General features: G+C 39.7%; 1 long non-coding RNA gene across 1 annotated transcript in view; it reads left to right on the top strand.

The window, feature by feature from the left end:
• LOC123615663 (uncharacterized) overlaps positions 1 to 22,681 on the top strand; it is a 96,333-nt gene that overhangs the window by 26,698 nt on the left and 46,954 nt on the right. The gene's annotated exons all lie outside the window — the stretch shown is intronic.

Genomic DNA, 22,681 nt, shown 5'->3' with positions numbered 1-22,681 from the left:
TGGGTATTGACAAACACACATTACTATATATGAGATGGATAAACAACAAGGACCTCCTGTAGAGAACAGGGAACTATATTCAATTTCTTGTAATAACATATAATGGAAAAGAATCTGAAAAGAAAAATTATATATGTATATACTTGTAGAACTGAATCACTTTGCTGTGCACCTGAAACTAACATTGTAAATCAACTACACTTCAATAAATTTTTTTAAAGTGGGTGTATATCATGCTTCTTTTGGAAAAAAAAGTGAAGGAATGGACCTGGGGTTGAGGAGTAATTAAGGATGGATTACTACTTCTAGTCACCAGTTGAGAAGAGGAAGGTCTGGGAGAGGACTGATTTGGTGGTTAAATCAAGAGCTTAGTTCAAAAATGTTAAGTTTGAGATGTCTGGGAGAAATCCAAGAGTATAGATCAAATAAGTAGTTAATTTTTTAATTTTGTGGTTTAGAGGAGAGCTCAAGGCTATGATTGTAAACTACAGCTCCATCAGTATGTAGATGGTTTGTCAGTTGTGGTATCAACTAAGATTTTAAAAATCAGGACCCTAAATATTGTGGATCAAGCAAGATACAGGTTTACTCCTCATTCATGTAATGGTTCAGAGGAGGTGGGTGGTCTAGATTAGGTAGACAGCTCCACTCTGCAAGATCATTCTGGGACCCAGGTTACCGTTATCTCATTGATTTGTCTTCCCTCTGAATATTATTTTTCTTTGAGTGGTTGACATTGGCTTACTAGCCCCAGAACAACATTCCATCAACCAGAAAAAGGAGAAAAGTAAGCGACCTAGAACTTTAACATATGGCTTAGCTGCAGGAGAGGCTGTAGCAGACAGTCTCTAAACTGGCCATGTGGTAAAGTGTCAATGCCACTACTAAAAAGAAAAGGAGAATGGATGCCAGAAGACAATATATTTTTTCTACCACACAGAAGTGTATAAGGTCAAGGGACTGGAGAGACAGGGTTTCTCAATGCCAGGACTATTGACATTTTGGACCAATCATCCTTTATTGTGGGAGGCTGTGCATTGTAGGATTATGTATTAACCATCAATGTTTAGCAGCATCTCCATCCACTACCTTCTAGATGCCAGTAACACCCTCTCAGTCAAAAATATATTCAGTAATTGACAAATACCTCTTAGTGGGCAAAATCAATCCCTATTGACAACCACTGGCTTACGTTGGGAGAAAGGACAGAGAAAGAAGATGAGAGTGAAACAGCTGGGATGTGGGGTTACCAACTTTTAAGGATTGGGTGGAGAGGAGCAGAGGAGGGGAGCAAAATCAGCAAACCAGACAGATAAGGACTAGTCAATGGATATAATAACAAAAATCAGGACTGCAGAGTGTCACAAAAGCCATCATAGAAGGGGGTTCCAATAAGGCAGGGATGGTTGACTGTATTAAAATGCTAGCCTGGAATCAACTGAGATGGGAACAAAACTGAGTTCACTGGGTTTGGCACCATGAAGATGAATAGTGACACAGACCAGAAAATTGTGCTGCGTAGGCTGGAGATGAAACTCAGATTGCAGTGAGGGAAGAGTCAGTCAGAAATAAATACATGAACACTAAATGTGCAGACAGCTCTTAAAGAAATGAAAAAGTACAGAAAAATGGAGCAGCAGCTGGAAGGTAATGAGAGTTCAAGGGAGTGTTTTTTTTTTTTTTAATGGGAGATGCTAGAGCTTGTTTTGTATAAATTGAAGGAAATAATTTAATAAAGAGTGACTTACGATCTGAGAGAGGGGAAAATACCACATGATCAAAGTCTTTGAGGGGGAGACCCAGTGCTTGTTGGGAAATCGGCCTTTGGGATGAGGAGGGGTACCAGGGTGGTAACTGACAGAAGGAGATGAGGATGCAGCCAGGTCTGTGGATTTTCTGGTGGGAATATGAGGGAGTTCGCATAGGATGGGGTCTTTCAATGAAACTGGATACGGGCTCCTGAGCTGGGAGTGACGGAGTTGCAAGGCTCAGGGATAACATCTGAAGGCAGGCATGAAAACAGGAGCGTTGTACAGTGTCTGTTTAAGATTTGAGGTCAGGTTTCTAGAGCAAAATCAATCTTCCTGATCACGTGGACACAAGAACAGGGGTGGGCTTGCTAAGAATTCCAAAGTGAAGTAGGCAATGGTGTGCACCAAGAATATGTCCAAAATGACTACCTTGGAGTCACCTCCCTCCCTAGTCTGAGAAAAGTAGTTCTCTTCTCTGCTCCGGTTTCTAGGAAGGGGCCTTAAAAGAGCAAGAAGGGCTGAAGTCTCATGCAGTGCACTTAGTTCTGGTGACCTAAAGTGAGAGCTTGTGAGCAGTTGGACTTGACCCTGAGTGGAGGATACAGAATAGGTGTTTTTACATAGATCTCTGGCACTTTCTAAAACTGATCTGAATAACATAAAATAGAAGATTTAAAAAACAAGCTGGGACTAGATATGCATCATTCTGAAAGTGAATTACTGAGGATAACTAAACTTAACTGCAGCAGTGACTAAACTAATGCATCCAACAGAAGACTGATTTCCTGAATGTTCACCAGTGGCTCAAGTCTATAGCAAGAATCTTCAACCCTGCCTGCACAGTTTTATGCCTATTTTTCAGACAAGAGCGTCAAGACTTAAATAAGTTAAATCATTTGCTTTAGATCACACAGTAAATAAGTTACGATTGTGCCCCAGGTTTACCTGACTGCAGCTGCTAAGCACTGTGTTCTGAGATTTACGATAGTCAAGAAATATTTCTTGAGCACATTGGCAAGGTAATATGCTAAACACTGAGGGTAAGAGACGTCTCAATCAGACATAATAAGACTTTGAAGTTTACTAGGAAAACTAATCCTCTATGATGCGTGGCAGATAATGGACTCAAGAATGGGGAAGTCACCTTTTGGAAGATTCCTTGGAGGGTGCCGCAGCGAAAGTGGGTCTTGGAAAACGGGGAAGATGTGGCCACACTCAAGCCAAGAGGATCCAAATACAGAAGAAAGAGGCAAGTATTCCAGTCAGCAGACAGAATAGGAACAAAAACAAAGAGGCGGCAAAGACAAGGCATTTTTTTCAAAAAGTTAAAAAGCCGATTTGATTGGATAGAGAGTGTCTGTATGGACGTAGAGAGAAACCATGTTGACAAAATACAATGAAGATGTTAAGTGATACGAGTAATAATTACAGTTAATATTTGTCAGGCACTTAATATGTCCCAAGCACTGTCCTTGGGGCTTAAATTCATTACCTCACTGAAAACTTCTAACTAAACTTTGAGATTAATATTATCTTTACCCACCATTTTACAGATGGATAAACTGAGGTTTAGACAAGTAATTTGTCTAAGGTCACATGGGCAGTTGTGATGATGCTGAGATTCAAAGCCAAACTTGTCTTATTCATGGAACCCATGTTCTTATTCATGGAACTTAACAGTCACCCAGCAAACACTGCAATTAACACCAAATGGACTCTTCTTCAGAGCCACAGTTTTAAATCTCTGGTAACATTGCCTTTCTCCCCTGATTTATATTGGCCTGTTGTCATTTACTAAAAGCTTTCAGAAGACTATGGGGGAGGAGATGGCCCTAATTTCATCCCAGTGGAGAAAGAAAAAAAAAAAAGAAAAGTGAATCAACTTACTCTCTACTGAAAGTTATCTCGATTTCCCAAACACAACTATAAGAAGGTTAGATCTTCACATTCTGGTGCAAGAGGATGGACTCATCCATCCTTAAACTTACACTGGTAGGGTGGTTATGGAGGTTGTTCCCTGAGGCTCTGGATAATGTATCACTTGAGGTGCCTTCCATGCTGGCCTCTATACAGGGTTTCTGACTTATGGTGACCACACATTCATATATGTCAATTATATGGCCAACCTACTGAAGTTCAGGGTGACCAAGGAGGTTGGAACAGCTCCCAGCAACATCACTCTGGGTGAGGTTCTGTCTTACAGGGAGTTGCAAGTGTGAGTCCAGATCACTGAACTCCAGTCCTGCTCCTTTACAGTCTGGCAGAATTAATAATGTCTCAGGGATGCGGACGCTAGCCATTAAGCCAAGGGACTGCTGGGGTTCTCAGCTGCTCCACAGACAATGACATCAGGTGCTCTTCTTGGCATTTGAGGGGATGAGCTCAGGGTGAGAGAAGAGGAGAGGCTGTCCTCATCCATGAAGTCAACAGTTTTGGGAATGGGAGGATGCAGGCTAAGAACTTTTAGTCTCAGGAGATCCCACTGAGATCAGTCATGGTGAGTCATGTGCAGGGAGACACAGATTGTGCCCTGGGGTTGGGAGGCTCTTTAATGAAGCATCCTGAAGCCTCCTTCCTCTATGTGTCTTGTTGGAAGAGTTATTTGTACCCATTGGAGTTTTCCACTAACAAAAAGTGTATAAAATATCACCTACCTAGGGTGACTGCTTACCTTGGCACACTTTGATTACTGGTGGCTTGGAGGCTATTACTTTCTCACAGAATTTATTCACATTTGTTGAGTATATGGTAGAGTGGGAAAAATAGAAACCAGAGTAAGATAACGCTGTTCTGTCTTGTAAAGCTCATTCTCCATCTCACCATCCAGTACAATACACCACTTAAGCAAATATTTTTAAATACCTTAAACAATACTGTATATTGTTTGTAGAAACGTTGCTATACAATAAAGGCACAAAAATATGCATGGGAATGATGCAACAACTCTTGAATACCGGTTAACCTTCAGGAGGGTGGGAGGGAAGGAAAGGGTTGGGCCTGGCTTTTAGCTGTATTGGGAGCTTTTTATTTAAGCGAGAGAGAAAGAGAACGGGCTGAAACAAAAGTGGCAACATTTCAACATCTAAATCTAAAAATGTTATCACTGATATTATTTTCTGTATCAGTGATTTTTTTTTTCAGGGAGTAAAAGAAAAATCTCTAAGTACTGTCTGACTGTTTCACCTAAAGGGAACCCTCTGTATAATTTGAAGTTGCGTATGTTGCTCTAATACAAACCTCTCCATCCACTGACACACATGCTCCTGATGAGAGCTGTTGTTTTTGTAAACCAAGGAAGGTACCAGATTCTTATCTGGGTGACTCTGGCATAGAAATAAATAGCATGGTCAAAGCAGGACCAACCACCACATGGCTGTTGCTCAGGGGAAGCAGGATTTGAGAGCCAGGTTGATTTGAAGGACCTACTTCTTGAGAAATGCATAGAAAATTGAGGAGGACTTTGGGATTCCACTGGACAGGGCATAAGAGAGAGTGGAGTTGAGGTGATCTTTTCTAAAGTTTAAGGGCAGGAAGGTGTCAGAGGACTCTGGGTGAAAGCACTTCTCACACTGGTGAGGGAGGAATTCATAAGCCTTTCAATCGCAGTCATCATGATGACTCTAGGAAAAAATGGGGGGAAATGGAGAAGTGTGTGCAGGGAGAGGAAACTCAAGGGAGACAGAAAGAAGGATACAAGTAGAAGAAAGTGCATGTGAGAGGAACTTGAAGACAGGCAAGGTGGTGGGGGCTCCCTGGCTCTCACTGAGTGACACCTGAGCAGGAAGCAGGTCACCCAGTCTGTCCTCATTGGCTGAGAACAGCCCCTGGTCCTGGTGTACCTTGTGGGTCAGTAGAGGATGCTCATTATTCTGAGTCCTGAGGGGGAAGGTGCTGGAGTGTGGCTGCTGGGCTTGTCCACATGTCCTGCTTTATCCTGCCTTTCAAACTGTGGCCTGCCAGGACCCTCACAAAGAATCCTACTTGCAAACACAGTGGCTGCTTCTGCCAAGTTGCTGACTTTTGGCTGCAAAATGGACTGAGGCCCGTTGTCCCTTGAACAACGCAGGCAGAAGGCGGTAATCCAGAAAAGGCAGAGTTAGTGGAGTAATATTTCGCCATCTGCTGCAGGCACTGACTGAACTTTCATCTTTTTGTTTTCTAGGTCTGGTCTGAGCTAGGGTCAGTCATGTAGCAGCTTATTTCCTTGACAGGCGAAGAACTGAGGCAGCAGTAGATGGGGTGAAGGGTGAAATGTTGAGAGAGGAGGCGGGGCCAGGGAGGAGAAGCAAAACAGGTTTCTTGGAAGTGAAACTGCTTCTAATAAAGAACAGCCTGATGTGATAAGAGCAAAGTAATAAAAAACAGACTGCTCACATTTCCCTGCAAGTGGACAGCCAAACAGCAACTGGATTTTGACTGTTTCCAGATCATTGATTTGACCCAAGTCCTTCCCCAGGCCCTGGGTGGGGAATAGGGTGGGGGAAATCTTTCTTCAAAGGCTTCCCACTGACTCTAAGGCAAAGGGTGTGCAGCCTTGGAAACAGGGAACCTCCCTTCTTCCTCCACCTCCCAACCCCGATGGTTCACATCAACACTACAATTAAACGGGTGCCAAGTCCCCTCGCTCAGCCCCCTCCTCCTTCCAAATCCCCCTCACCTGCCCGCCCCACCGCAGATGCTTCACTAAGTCACCCACATGCTTGCCGTCCCTACCCTTGCTGTGTGGAGGTCTGGTCTAATTCTAAGAGGCAGAAGGTAAGTGGAATCCAATCCGCTCAGCGCACGAGGAGAGGACTTCATTTGATGGCCCTTGGTCAAAGGAGTCCATGGTGGGGATTGCTATTGGATCAAACAGGCTCTCACTCCCTCCTAACCCTTTGTTTTGGCTGGTCTCCTCCGAAGCAGGATCCCCAGAGCTTTCTGAAGCTTGTACCAAAACACAGTCGGACTTCTTGCACCGTCCAAAGACTGCAGTTTCTGAAACCTGGCAGGAGCCGTCTGTTTCTTTGGCAGCTGGACAAGGGAAAAGGCAAGTCTCTAAGAAGAAAAAGTGGGACCTTGACGCTAAGCTCAGTGGACCTGGAGGAATAGGCCCAGTGTCAGCCCAGAGTCTTCATTTCCTCCTGAATCTCACAGGGGCAACGCCCAGGTGGAGATCGCTGTGCAAAGGCAAGGCTGAGCATCCGACATCCCAGCCAAAACTGGGCTGGGGGTGGGGAATAAGAAATAAGAAAGAGCAGTTATGTAACTTTCCCACATGTTGGCTGGAGCCGGCTCTGGGCACTGGTCCCTCCATGAGCTCCCCTCTCTTGATCCAGATGGGCTCTGGGTTTCCGGGTCCTGGAGGCAACTTGGTAGAACCCGATCTCTCCTTTGCTTTTAGTTGTTGTGGAGCCCAGCACAACGGCATTGATTGAGTTCAGACTATGGGGAGAGGGGTGCCTGCCTAAGAGGAGCTGAGTGCTGTGATTGGCTGTTGCAAGAACTGAAGACATGACTTTCAAGGTGTAGAGACAACTGCAAATGAACAGCGAAAGCAGGGTACAAAGTAGTCTATTTATCTGACCCTTTAGAGAAACGTTATACAAAATGCTATATCCATTGAAATTTAAGCTCTGTTAGGGCAGGGATTTTGCTCTGTCTTATTTCCTGTTGCATCATACATGCAGAATACTGCCTAAGCATACTGCCCATATGAGATACTCAACAAAATTCTGTTGAATGAATACATCTATTCAAAAGGCACCAAACCTTTTATATCCAGTACCAGTTAGAGATCTTTGCTAAATTCTTAACAATTTTTACTGGTACCCCAAAGATCAGAGACAAAACTTAAATTTTGCTTGGTGACTCAGGACAGATTCCAACCCAATTACACCCTTATGAGAAGAGACAAGCTTTCATCAGGTCCAGCTGGGATATGTGTCTGCTGCTGTTTGCCCCTCTGCTAAGTGGGCCTCAGACTACTTTGAATTCTATTACCATATTTGTATTGTTTTCCTCTAATCTCCTTGAAGGGTAAATTGTGGTTTTAATATTCTTTTTTTTTAATTCTTTGGGGATCTACCTATTGCCTTCTGAGTTTTATTTTTAGGGGGAGGGAAGTTGGGGTAGGAAGGTAATTAGGTTTATTTATTTTTCATGGCAGTACTAGGGATTGGACCCAGGACCTCAAGCATGCTAGGCAGACAGTTTATCACTGAGGTTTACCCTCCCCCACCCCGAGTTCTAATTTGCTGCTTTGAAACTGTGACCGGAATGGCCTGCTCTAGTGGGAGAAAGCACAGGTCTTGAAAGTCTGGGTTTGGTGTCACCGCTTGACTTTGTATGTGCAACTGGACAAGCTGATTAACCCCTGTGCGGCTCAGTGTCCTCCTCCTTAAAATCGGAATCAAAATACTTCCTGGTTATTGTGAGAACTCAGCAAAATAACACATATCAGTGGGATGCCAAGGAACTCACAAGCCTATGAAAACAAAGTATGATTTTTAATGACCGTATTTCTCCATGTCCCACCCCAGGACTCAGCACTTCTTAACGGATCCCCAGTTCTGCTATAGAGTTCCCAAAGGAGTGTCACGCCTGTGTGTTTTTGTCCTCTGCTCCCACCCTTGCCTGCTATGTGTGCTTCTCTCAGAATGAAGTGTCGACATTGCTGTGGCTGCTCAGGAGAGGTCCAGAGTGCACACCTGCCTTCTTGGGGGTGGGGGTGGGGGGTGCTGGTGCACTGCTCGGGTCTGTATAGAAGGAAGCTGGGCGGGACTACAGCCCCCCGGGTTCAAAGTAGCCCTACCTGTGTTCAGAGTCTCACAAGGATTTCCCAGCATGCTTCAGGCAGCTTCTGGGCATCATTTCTTGTCTAGAATGTCACCGTCAGGAAAGCACAACTGCATCAACATCTGGCCCTCTCGCCCCGATCCCAGGTTCCGTCCTCCCAGCCAGCGGGGCTGGGTGGGAACCGCACGATCCTCGCCCCGATCCCGGGTGCCGTCTTCCCAGCCAGCGGGGCTGGGTGGGAACCGCACCATCCTGCCAACTCCACTCACATCCACTCTCTCCCTGGCTCCTCCTGCCTGGAACCAAACTTTTTTTTTTTTTTTAATCTGAGTTCCAAAACCCGATGCCTGGGGTAGAAGGAGAGAACTGTGAGTGAGACCAGAGTAGTCAGTTCTGATGCAAAATAAATATCTGAACTGATAATGTGTCTTCTCGTTCTCTTAGTGACAATCTTATAAGAAAACTGTAGAAAGGCGTTATGTACAAATGTATAAGTAGCTTTTATTTTTAACAACTGCAAAAAGAAATCTGATGAAAAATTCCTAACAGGCATTATTGTTACCCTACCTGGGTAGTGTGATTAGCATTACAGTACCTCAGATAACTCACTCAGAGGGCGGTTTGCCCTGCCCTAACTTCTTTTCTCCTCGTAATTAGAGTTGATAACTTTGCCTCCAAATCTGAGGTACTGTATATAGCTCTTGCTATTGGATATTTAGTGTTTGGTAGAATTTGGGATAGAAACGCAGAAGAAGGCTGTTTATTCCTGTCCAGGAGTCCCAAGTTCCCTGACTTTATGAATTTTCCACTTAGGAGGAAACAGGCTTTTCCCTGCGTGGGTTCTTAGACAGCTGGTATCAGTTTTAAGGGCTCAGCTTCATGACTGCTGGGTTGTGTTTTTCCCCTCCAGACAGTGGCTGTGGTGGGCTTGAACAAACACCAAATGAACTTAAAATCCCATGAGATAAGAGGGACTTAGGCACTTCAAACCCTCAGCACAAAGAGCTTAATCTCAAGAGTTGGAAGACTGGGTTTGGAGGCTTGAAGCTAGAGAATGACTTAAGCTGAGATGCGTGACAGTCATGGTTTTTCTCAAGTGAGCCTCTTATGAAACCATGAATGTGAGATGAAGATAAAGAACAGATTCAGACATCACAGGCTGGAGTAATTCAACAGGCTTGTAAGGACATGGGAAATGTAGGGATTGATAGGGTACATTTTGTTGTTGTTAATGTCAGCTAACTTGACTTCAGGTTAAATGATCAGACCTTCAGTGGTTTTGAACACCAACACACTGGTTTACACTGCTGAGATATTTTGGTTTTCATTATTTTGCACTGGATCCACCCTGTAAATATTCCTAAACATACATTTCAACCACTGTTTTTTTCTACTCTCTTCGCTGCTCATTACAATCTTTCAAGTTGCTACCAGAACCATATGTAAACAACTTTTTAATAAATTGAAGCTGGTGTTTTTTTTTTTTTTAAACAAAAAGCCATAGAACTTGGTCGTGTTTTCCATAATAAAATGATTTGCTGAAACAAAGCAATGCCAAAAACAAAAACAAAAAACAACTCATAGGCACCAAAAAAGCTGCTTAAAATGGTCTGTTAAAGACTTTCTTTTTGTAATGGAAGATAATTAAGAAAAGTTTTACACACCTGTAAGTTAAGGGGGTAAACAATGTCAGCCCTGAGTAGCAGACAGGATTCATTTCGGTATTCGTGTAATGATGATTTGAGGAAGAGCAATTAGTGGCATGCTGTTAAAGGAACTACAGTGATAGACCTTTTCACTGTGTCATGTTGCAGGGAGTCCCCATTGCTCTGCAACTTCCAAATCAGTTTGAGTCATACAAATGTTTTCTAAACTTTTATTGTATTATTGCAATAAATCTTTTAACAACAAAGTATATCCCTGAACTGAAAATTCCAAAAGGGACAAGTGGTAACAGTGGATACCACACACAAGGTAACCAGTCAAACAGGAGTCCAGAGAATAGTTACCCACGTTTGGCAAGGCCAGACACAGTATTGCCAGTTTCATCACAGCATGGGAATGTTATTTTTTTCTCCACATTTAAAAAAATTGAAATATAGTTGATTTACAATGTTGTATTAGTTTTTGGTGTATAGCATAGTGATTCAGTTTTATATATATATATATATATATATATATATATTTATATACACACACACATATATATACACACACATACGTACATATATACATATTCTTTTTCGTTATCGGTTACTACAAGCCACTGAGTGTATTTCCCTGTGCTATACAGTAGGACCTTGTTGTTTATCTATTCTGTACATAGTAGTTTGTATCTACCAATCCCAAACCCCCAATTTATGCCCTCCCTTCCCCTTCTCCCCACTGGTTTGTTTTCTATGTCTGTGAATTTCTATGTCTGTGAATTTCTATGTCTGTGAATTTCTATTTCTATGTCTGTGAATTTCTATGTCTGTGAATTTCTTTCTTTTTCATAAGTAAGTTCTTTTGTGTCATTTTTTTTGACTCCATGTGTAAGTGATATATGATTTTTGCCTTCCTCTTGTCTGACTTACTTTACTTAGTATGATAGTCTCTAGGTCAATCCATGTTGCTGCAAATGACATTATTTCATTCCTTTTCATGGTTGAGTAGTAGTCCATTATATATATATATATATATATATATATATATATATATATATATATATATATATATATATATATATATACCACAACTTCTTTATTCAGTCATCTGTCGACGGACATTTAGGTTGTTCCCATGTCTTGGTTATTGTAAATAGTGCTGCTATGAACATTGGGGTGCATGTGTCTTTTTGAATTAGAGTTTCCTCCGGATGTATGCCCAGGAGTGGGATTGCTGGATCATATGGTAGGTCTATTTTTAGTTTTTTAAGGAGCCTCCATACTGTTCTCTATAGTGGCTGCACCAATTTGCATGGGAATGTTATTGGTAGCTAACATTTACTAAACATGCAACTGCACACCAGAGATTGTAGTGACCATTTCACCTGTATCATTAACACTCTTAAAAGTGCATTGAAGTAGGGGCTATCATTATTCCCATTTTACAGGTGATAAAACTGAGGTTCAAGAAGGTTGTATAATTTGCTTAAGCTCACGGCACTACTAAGTAGAAAAATCTGAGATGCCAGCCAGGCAATCTAACAGTCTCCATTTTCCACTATACTGTGGTTATTGCTATGAAAGGAAATATATAAGGACATATATAATAGTTGACGATGACATAGTATGGAGAGGTGGGGTCAAAGAAGGCCTCCCTGGGAAATGATGTTTGAGCTGAGATGCAAAGGGAAAGAAAGAGTTAATGAGGCAAGTGGGTTGGGAATTGGAAGAGCTTTGCTTGCAGAGGAAACAGCATGTGGGGTGGGGCTGCCTTGGAAAGCAGAGATGCACTTGAAAAAGTAAAGGGAAGTTCACGTTAGAGGCTGTTGCTCATTTCATGGTTACGAGATTGGAACAAATGATGCCTGTGCATGCAGGTGTCTTGGGGAGGGAAATAAACTCATGTGGGTCAGTGGATTTCTGCTCAGGTTGTACCAGGGTGAACTTGTCTCTAAAGCAGTGGCATTATTTTTTTCTATAGAGTTTCTTTCAGTTTGAGCGCAAGATCACTAGAATATCACCTTTTCCCATCCCTTCGCCTAAAAGATCTGTCAGTATCTTCTCATTTCTCTTTGGATGAAGACGAAACTCCTCAGAATCCCTCCAGGCGCCGTGCTGTGTGGCTTGGCTGCTTCTTGCTCTCCAGCTGTCCTGCTACCCTGCCCCTCCTGCTCTATGCTCCAAGCTTCCCACCACACTGGGTTTCATCCTCTGCTTCTCATGCTCTTTCCAGCTCTTTCTGCCTTAACAATTATCCTTTCTCTCTTTACCTTGTTCCTGTATTCAAAACCATCTTCCAGCACCTACTATATGTCAGGCACTGTTTAAGCACTGGAGTCACAACTACAATTCAAGACAAGTGTAGAGGTTGAGGGTGGGGAGGCAGACAGGAAAAAAAAAAAGAAGTAAACAAGAAAAAATACCAGCTTATGGTAGCAGTCATGCCAAGAATTAAAGTCAGAGGATTGAATGTAGAGAAACTGCGTGTACTTGATTTAGATCAGGTGGTTAAGGACGATCTTTCTAAAGTCATGATATTAAGGTAAAATTTGAATGATGAAAGGAACCAGACAGCTGAAAGGCCATAATCTGGGAATAAGCATGGCATGTTTGAACATCTGGAAAGACTGTGTGACTGGAGCAGAGTTAGGGATGGGGAGGGAGTAGAAAGAGTAACAGATGATGTCAGAAGATTCCAAAGACAGGTCTGATAGGGCTGTGTAAGCCCATGGGAGAAGTTTGCAGTTTATGCTGACTTCCATTGGAGGAATTTTAGAAGCTGGGCATGATGTACCTTTTGGATGTTTGTCACCATGGTTGCTATGTGCCGAATGGACTGTAGGGGCAAGAGTGAAATAGTTCCCAAGACAGAATGGTGGTGTCTTGGTCCTGGGTAGTGGTGGAAAAATGGTGGAGAATGGTGAATTGGGCACATTATGAGAGCATAACTGGCAACGTTAACTGATAACTGCTTTGGGGAGGTGGGGAGTGAGGGAAAGAGAAGAATCAGAGATAATTCTGAAACTTTTGATTTGATCAGTTGATACCACGTATGAACCCAGGAAAGGCTGGGGGAGATGTTTGGTGAGGGAGGGACTGAGCACTCTGCTTTGTGCATGAGAAGCCTGTGATACAGGAAAAATGGGGTGCAAGAGAATATGTCTTAGGCGAGTCCCTGGGGTGGGGCCCATCAACTGAGGGTCCCTGGCTTCCTGCAGAAAAGAATTCAAGAGTGAGCCAGCAGATTTTGTAGATTTGTTCAGAGAGATGCACACTCCATAGATAGAGTGCAGGCTGTCTCAAAAGTCAAGAGATAAGCTGGCTAGGTGATACAGATTCCATAGGCAGAATGTGGGCCATCTAACTTAGAAGGGAGAGGGGCAGCCTCAGAGCATGGATGGGGTCGGCTAGGAAAATGAGATTGGCCAAAAAGTGCGCAGGTTGTTAGTTCTTATGAGCTCGGAAACTTCATCTGCTAACAAGTGGGAGGATCATTCCAACTATTTTGGGGAAGGGGCTAAGATTCCCAGGAACTGGGCCATCACCCACTTTTTGACCCTTTATTGTCAGCCTTGAAACTGTCCTGGCATCTGTGGGAGTGCCGTTTAGCACGCTATTCTGTTTCAATGCATGTATATTGAAGTTCAAGATCTACTGGGAGTTGTTATCTTCCATCATCTTGGTGCTAATTATTGTGTCATTTTTTTAAATGGTTGTGCTCTGCCCTCTTCCCTCCTGTCTCACCTGTATGCCATCAAAGTGGACTCCCAGGGCTGAGTTTTTGAGAAAGGGAAGGTTTGGACATGTTCATTTAGGAGAAATAGGCATATATACATGATGTTCAAAGATGTGGGAGATGTATGGATGGGGAAGAGAAGAGGATCTGACTGGTTAATTTCTGATCATCATTCATATTTCCCCCCACCCAGCATCTCCTTCATGGACATCTTCCCGACCTCCTGACTAGAGAAATCCCTTTTGGAATCCCTGAAGTCACAGCCATCACACACATTTCCTTCAGAACACTCAACACAATTGATATCTACGTTTACTTGGTTCATTGTTTGATGTGACTGTGTTACTATGATAGCTCCCTGAGGGTGCCTGCTTTTGTTTACCGTGTTAAGAAAGATCACCCACAACTGGGAAATAAGGCGTAAACATGACCACATGTTCTTTCAATTATAGGCGGAGAATTGTGTAATAAGCCTGTCCATGGGAACCTGGTTATCATTTGGCATACTATTTACCATTAATCAGGGCCCAGACTTTGTAAAATTAGGACTGAACTTGTATAAAACAGATATATACTACAAATGATTGTGTCCAGTAGACAGGATTATTACCACAAAGGTTATGGTTTTATTATGCTGTAGGAATTAATGGGCTTTGTATCCAACTTTGTAGTCTTATTCCAGCATTCTTTTTCTTTTTCTTTTTCTTTTTCATTGTGGTCAAATACACATAACACAAAATTTACCATCTTTAAGTGTATAGTTCAGTGGTATTAAATACATTCATAGTACTGTGCAACCACCATCACCACCACCATCCATCTTCAGAACGTTTCTTCTTGTAAAACTAAAATTCTATCTCATTAAACAATTCCCCCTCCTCCAGCCCCTGTCAACCACCACTCTACTTTCTGTTTCTATGAATTCGACTATTCTTAGTACCTCACATAAGTGGAATCATACAGTATTTGTCTTTGTATGACTGGTTTATTTCACTTAGCATAATGTCTAGGTTCATCCATGATGTAGCATCTGTCAGAATTTCCTCCTTTATAATGTTGAATAATAATCCATTTTATGTATGTACCACATTTAGATTATCCATTTATCTCTTGATGGACCCCGGATTGCTTCCCTGTTTTAGCTATTGTGAATAAGACCACTATGAATATGGGTGTACAAATATCTCTTTGAGAACCTGCTTTTGATTCTTTGGGTATACAGACAGAAGTGGAAATGTTGCAATATATGTTTTTAAAATTTAACTTTAATTTCTTCCATCAATGTTTTGTAGTTTTCATTGTATAAGTCTTTTACCTCCCTATTTAAGTTAATTCCTAAGTATTTTATTCTTTTTGATTCTTTTGTAAGTAGAATTGTTTTCTTAATTTCTGTTTCAGGTAGTTTGTTAGTGTGTAGAAATGCAACTAATTTTCGTTTGTTGAATTTGTATTCTGCTACTTTGCTGATCTCATTTATTAGTTCTAACAGGTTTTATTTGTGTGTGTGTGTGTGTAATCTATAGAGTTTTCTATGTACACATTCATATTATCTGCAGAGATAATTCCTTTCCAATTTACATGTGTTTTACTTATTTTTCTTGTCTTATTGCTCTGGCTAGAACTTCCTGTACTATGTTAAATAAAAGTGGTGAGAGTGGGCATCCTTGCTTTGGTTCCAGATCTGATAGGAAAAGCTTTCAGTTTTTTACCACTGAGTATGATGTTTGCAGTAGCTTTTTCGCATATGGCTTTTATTATATTGAGATAGTGTCTTTCTATTACTAGTTTTTTTTTTAGTGTTTTTACCATGAAAGAGTGTTAAATTTTGTCAAATGTTTTTTCTGCATTTGTCGCTTTTTCCCCTTTATTCAGTTAATGTGGTGTATTACTTTGATTGATTTTTGAATATTGAACCATCCTTGCATTCCAGGAATAAATACCACTTGGTTATGGTGTATAATCATTTCAATATACTGCCGAATTTGGTTTGTCAGTATTTGTTGAGAATTTTTCACCAATGTCCATAAGGGTTATTGATCTATAATTTTCTTTTCCTGTAGTGTCTGGTATCAGGTCATTCTGACAACATAGAATGAGTTAGAAAGTGTTGCTTCCTTTTAATTTTGGGGGGAAAAATTGAAAAGGATTGGTGTTAGTTCTTATTTAATATTTGGTAGAATTCAGCAGTGACATCATCAGTCTGGGGCTTTTCTTTGTTGAGAGATGTTTGATTACCGATTGAGTCTCTTTACTAGTTATAAATCTATTCAGAGTTTTTATTTCTTTGTGATTGAGTCTTGGTAGGTTCTGTGTTTACAGGTATTTGTCCAATTCATCTGGTTATCCAATTTGCTGGTATATAATTGTTCATAGTACTCTCATGATCCTTCTTATTTCTGTGGAGTTGATAGTAATGTCCCCACTTTCATTTCTGATATCAGTTATTTGAACCTCCTTCTTTTTTTTTTTTTTTTTTCCTTAGTCCATCTAGCTAAAGTTTTGTCAATTTTGTTGTTCTTTTCAAAGAACCAACTTTGGTTTTTAAATTTTCTCTATTGTTCTATTCTCTGTTTTGTTTATCTCTGCTCTAATCTTTACTATTTTCTCCCGTGTGCTAGCTTTGGGTTTAGTTTGTTCTTTTTCTAGTTTCCTAAGTTGTAAAGTTAGGTTGTGGATTTGAGACCTTTCTTGTTTTTCAATGTAAGCATTTATAGCCATACATTTCCCCCTTGGAACGACTTTCAGTGCATCCCATAAGCATTGGTATGTTGTGTTTTTTGTTTTGTTTTGTTTTGTTTTTTGTCTAAATTTGTAAGTATTTTCTAATTTTCCTTGTGATTTATTATTTGATCCATTGGTTATTTAAGAGTATATTGCTTAATTTCCATCAATTTTTGAATTTTCCAGTTTCCCTTCTGTTTTTGATTTCTAACTTTATCCTGTTGTGGTCAGAAAAGATACTTTCACAATAGCTATCTTTTTAAATTTAAGACTTAATTTGTGGCTTATCCTATGTCTATCCTGGAAAATGTCCCATGTGCACTTAGAAAGAATGTTTGTTGTTTAGAGTGTTCTGTATATGTCTGCTAGGTTGATTTGGTTTGTTGTGTTGTTTAAGTCCTCTAATTTATTGCTTCTCTTCTGTGTAGCTGTTCTTTCAGTAATTTTCTGTTGTTGTTGTTGTTGTTAAATGGATACTCTTCCCTACACCTCTCTCTTCCTCTCTTTACATATATATGATATTGTAAGATATTATATATAATATATTATAAGGTATATTATATTATATATATAATGAGACATATAATATTTATCTATATCTTCCTTTGAATCAGCTTTGTCATCTTGATGAATCCCTCATTAGTGAATCAAATGCAACCTTGACATGAGCTCAATATGTATTTTTATGAGAATTATGTCTTTAACATTTTGGAAATTGTACATTGACAACCATTTACAATCTCTAAAACAGTTTATAGCATCCCTGTCACAGTACATATTTGTTAAATGAAAGAATAAGTTGGCTTAGGGCTGACTTACTATTAGGATTTCTGAGGCCACCTACCATCTCGACCAAGTGTTTGGAAAAATATATGGTAACCAGGCTTTGAGGGAGGGCCCAAGGAGTTCACCAGTCAAGTATATTTGCAATGTATCACATCCCAAGAGCCATTATCCTTGACAAAACCATAGTCAAGGGGCTTGTATAACCAGAATTCTCAGTGCAATTTTTTGTTAAGATACATATTGCAAACAAATGTGGATTTAATCTGGGACTCCGTAAAGACCACAAAATTTGTTAGTGCTTTATGGAATAAATATTTACACTTTGCTAAGTTGTTAACTCACGCATAACTGTATACATAAAATATAAAAGGAACACATAGGGTTGTTTCAGTATTAATTTTCATTCCTTCCTCGTTAAGGAATTGGTGAAGCTCTTACTCAGTTTTAGATCAGGGAAATACCTCTGTCTTGATCTATTCAAGAGTCTAGACTCTCTCTGTCCTTGTTCAAGTTTTGAATTGTCCATTGATCTTGTTCTTTGCTTAATTATTGATCTGCATTAAATAACTCTACCTACTTCTATCAGTAACTTTACACAGAATGCAGAAAATTCTCTATCTGTATACAGTTGCTAAAAGTACAGATTTTAGGTGTATTAACATTATTTCTGTAGTTTCAATTACTACTCTGACACTATAATCTAGAATTCTAGAAGATCTCATCTTTAAAATACCCAGTAAAATGCTAACTGCAGCTGGTTTTTTTTTTTTTTTTAACAGCTGGAAGACATGCCTATCTTCTTTTAGCATTCATCTACCCCTACTTATCACCCATAAATCACTTCAAAAACAACATGTCCCTAGTGTTTCCTTTCTGCTGAAACTGCTCCCTCTCCATCGTATTCTTCTCTTTAGAAAGAAAAGGTTGTTGGGTACCTCTTTGGCAATTGTTGGGAAAGAGTGGCATTCAGGATGAATCTGTCTTGAAAATGTCTCTCCCATTGTGTAGATATTCTTACTGCAAACTTATTTAACATTTGTGTGGTGATATGCAGTCCAGAGACTTGCTGTTTGATCATCCGCACCCACGTGAGATGTCTTTGGACATATTCATTCTTTTGTACGGAAGCCTCTTGCATTCATCTCGATACCCCTGGCCATTTTATCAGCTCATTTACCTCTGTAAAACTGAAGCATACGTCATATATTTCTGGGTGAAATGGCATAATGGCATAGACAAGAGAGTAGAAAAAATGAGCCTATAAACCGAGTTTTAAATAAAGATGATATGAAGAGGCATTCTGGTGAAGCAGAAAGAGGAGGCATTTAGAGAATCTGAGTCTAAGCAAAGACAGAAAAACAACGTGTCTTCATTCTTTTATTCATTTGTTCAACAGATGTTTATTGAGCTTTGCTATGTGCTCAACGTCTGTTCAAGATAACGGGGAACAAAGATCAATAGGACACTATTCTAGTCAAGTCTAGAGACAGAAAATAGATTAGAGACTATCAGGGGCTGGAAGCAAGGGAAAACACTGCTTAATGATTACAGAGTTTATGTGTGGGCTGATGAAAAAATTTTGCAAATACCTAGTGGTGATGGTTGCACAATCAGGTGAGTGTCATCAGTGCCACTTAAAATGAACAAAATGGCAAATTTTCTTTATGTAATCACAATTTTTAAAAAGATAATAGTGTATTATACCCAAGCCATTGAATCATGCATTTTAAATGAATGAGCTGTGTGGTATATGTGACTTGGTGCTTAGTAAAGCTGTTAAAGAAAATGAAGGCACCAATCTTGCTTTATAGGAGTTCAATGTCCAATGGAGGAAATCACTCTATACACAAATGATTACAAAAAGCAAAGGAATCAAAACTGACATTTTATCTGTGCATGGTCTTCTGCATCATTATATTACCCTCTAAATCAAAAGTCATCTCTGTGTGTACATCTATCCCTATACTTGTGTTTAATGTAGAAAAATGCACCATTGCATACCTTGTCAAAACTGCCCTTTCTTCTATCTTACATATTATTCCTCAATGATGAGAAGTTCTCTTCAGATAAATACAAACTGAACAACTATAATCCATAATGGATACATTCCTTAAAGTTCACACTTGAAGTTTTGAAACACAGATTCCCAAATCTAGCATTGTAGTCCATATATATGACTGCCAAACTCAGATTAGAACTCTGACCCTTTTTAAGCCTCATCTTTATTTTTCTGTAAATATGAGATGATTGCACCAAGCAATCTCTGATGCTCTGATAATTAGGTCAAACATTCTTAGATTGAGTTTCTCATCTTATTTAATCAAGCTTTTCCATGGACTACAGACACATCTCCACTGGACAATCACATCCATGAGGGTTGAATTGTATCTATTTTCTTTGCATTTACTACTTAGCATGTAAAATGGAGCCTTTTTCACATTAGGTACCCAATAAATAAGTATAAGATTAATATTTATCAAATCTCATTAATAAACTCTCAGACATCATATTTCTTTTGCTTCAATTCACCAACCATACAATTTTAGTGACATCATTCTTCCATTGCACAATCTCTGAATGGACTCACCTTGCCTAGTTAGAGAATGAAATCTAAACCCCTTTCTATGGCACTTAAGGACATGCACAATCTGGTTCCATCTACACGATGGTGTAGAAACTCACGCTCAGATAAGATGTCAGCCAGGAAGCTTAGGAAGAGAAGAAAAACAGAAAGTATTAGTCCCATTTCCTGCCCCTCTGCTCCTGTGCAACAGTCACATTAAACTACTCATTGCTATCTCACTGCTCCATCCATCAGCTTTGAATGTTCTGGCTGAAAATTAGTGATATATTTTTACAAATTTGATTTGCATCTCCAAATGAGTATGGAGGGATGGGATTTTTCCCTTGTATTTTAAGTAAGGGATTTTCTTTGCTTCAATTGTGAATGTTATGGGGTTTTTCCTTTCCCCCTTTTTAATGTAGGCATTCTAACAATTTGAGACTTATGTTTGATTCTTGGTATCTGACTATGAATAACTGCAAAATCCTTCTCATAACCTTATCCCTCCATTCACTTTTTGAACCACAGTCTCGTAATTATTTTTAGTCTTAAGTATTTTAGTCTGTGTAATCTAAATGTTTTCCGGAACTACACAAAAAATTTATTTTCTCTAAACAACCAAAATATATACTTCGGTTATGTTTGTTCTATGTTAATTATTCATCTTTTCCTCAATATGTCTATGCAACCTATACCTTGTTATACTTATATGCATTTAACAAAATTAATCCTTGAAATTATTGAAAGTTGTGCAATTTAGCATTTCAATTTCTTTCACTTGTTATTGTTTTTTACTTCATCTATTGCTAAACTTAGTTCCTTTAGCTCATAGTGGAATGTTTGAAAGTCCGTCCTTTTATGTCCACTTGGAATGTTCAATTTATCTTGTCATTTTGTAAACTAAAACAAAAAACTAGCTGCTGAATTTTTTAACTCCTAAAAAAAGCTTTTTGGACTTTTAGGGGAAACTAAAAAGATATAGAGATTTCTAGGCAATTGAATGTTTTATTTTCCTTATTATGAAAGTAATTTTTATACCTCCATTAAATTAGATAATTTCTAATATTAATAATTTCAATTTCATTTATGTCACTTTAAAAGTACTAACTTTATGCCAGGTGTAGAGATAGACCCCGGGGAAGAGAGGTACATAGTTGTGTTCCTTCTCTTCAAGGAATTCTCCATTCGGCTAGGGAAGCAAATAAGGGACAGATAATGCATTAGTGCTTGGCAGAGAAACACAACCAATAGGATGTGTGTATGTAAAATATATATATATATATATATATATATATATATATATAACATCTACTATATGCATATATCCATATAAACATAAAAATAAACAAATGTTCATATATATATATATATATATATATAGAGAGAGAGAGAGAGAGAGAGAGAGAGAGAGAGAGAGAAAGAGATAGGAATTGAGACAGAGACAAAGACAGAGGCTGGCTGATTTTGAGAAGTGGCTCATGTGATCGTGGAAGCTTGGCAATCCTAGATCTGTTGGGCAGGAAGGCAAGCTGGAGACCCAGGCAAGGAGTGCATTCTCAGTCCTAAGGCAAATGGCCGATAGAAATCCTTCTTGCTCCGGGGAAGTCGGTTTTTGTTCTATTAAGGTATTCAGTTGACTGGATGAAGCCCACCCATCCAATCACAGTCCATCCGTTGTGGAGGGTCACCTGGTTTACTCAAAGTCCACTGATTTCTATGTTAATCTTACCCCCAAACAATCTTCACAGAAACATCCAGAATAATGTGTGACCAACTATCTGGGCACCATGGCCCAACCAAGTTGACACATAAAATGAACCATCACAGATAGTGATACCACAAAGTGTGTCGGGCCATGCCAGTTGCATGGACAATAAGCTACATGGGTGTGTGGCAGGGAGGAAAGGGGACGTGTAACATTTCTAAAGTGCAGAGTTCTATTCTGGCTTCATAAAAGAAGCTACTCTTCCAGACGTTCGCTAATAAGTAATAATAAGGCCAGTCATAAGAGGCTCTTTTACCTAGATCATCCTGATGGCAGTATGGCTTTGAGGATTTCATTTCTGATTGCTTTGAATGACTGTATTTCCTTTCTACGTATCCCACTTTTGTGGAACTATGGTGCTTTTGATTTTTCTCAATGCCGTTTTCACCTAGCCACACTCCTGAGCCTGAGCAAGTCTCTTGTCTAAGGGTTTGGTTGTCAGGTGTAGTGTTCCATCGTCACAAAGCTGTTTGCTTTTGCAAATATTCTTATTTTTATTCTTTCTAGCAGAATTTACCCAATATTTTCTAAAGTGTGTTCCATGGCACACGAGCCTGAAAGATACTGTGGGGAATAAAAAGTCAATATATTTGCAAATAGCTGCATGCAGTTCCTTTCTCAGCAATTAACAGGGCACATGCATATTAATTAGGATGATGAAAAATGAGGTCAAAAAATCTTATCAGTAGACACTAGATTAATTTTTTTAAAGAGTATTATATTTGCTTAGTAAAACACCTAAGCTGCTAATAACTAATAAAAATAATAAAATAGAATATAAAATATGTAAAATAAATAAAATATCTAAAATATAAATAATAAAATACCTAAGGTGAGGTCCCAAGGACTTGGATTAGCAAGATACAAAGTCACAAGAAAGACAGCTGAATCACTATGCGTTAGAAATGCACAGAGACTTGGGGGTGAAGGAAGCCT

This window comes from Camelus bactrianus, chromosome 16 (genome assembly GCF_048773025.1).
Source record: "Camelus bactrianus isolate YW-2024 breed Bactrian camel chromosome 16, ASM4877302v1, whole genome shotgun sequence".
NCBI lineage: Eukaryota > Metazoa > Chordata > Mammalia > Artiodactyla > Camelidae > Camelus > Camelus bactrianus.
Note: the sequence above shows the minus strand (reverse complement) of the source record. Positions and strands in the feature narration are given on the sequence as shown.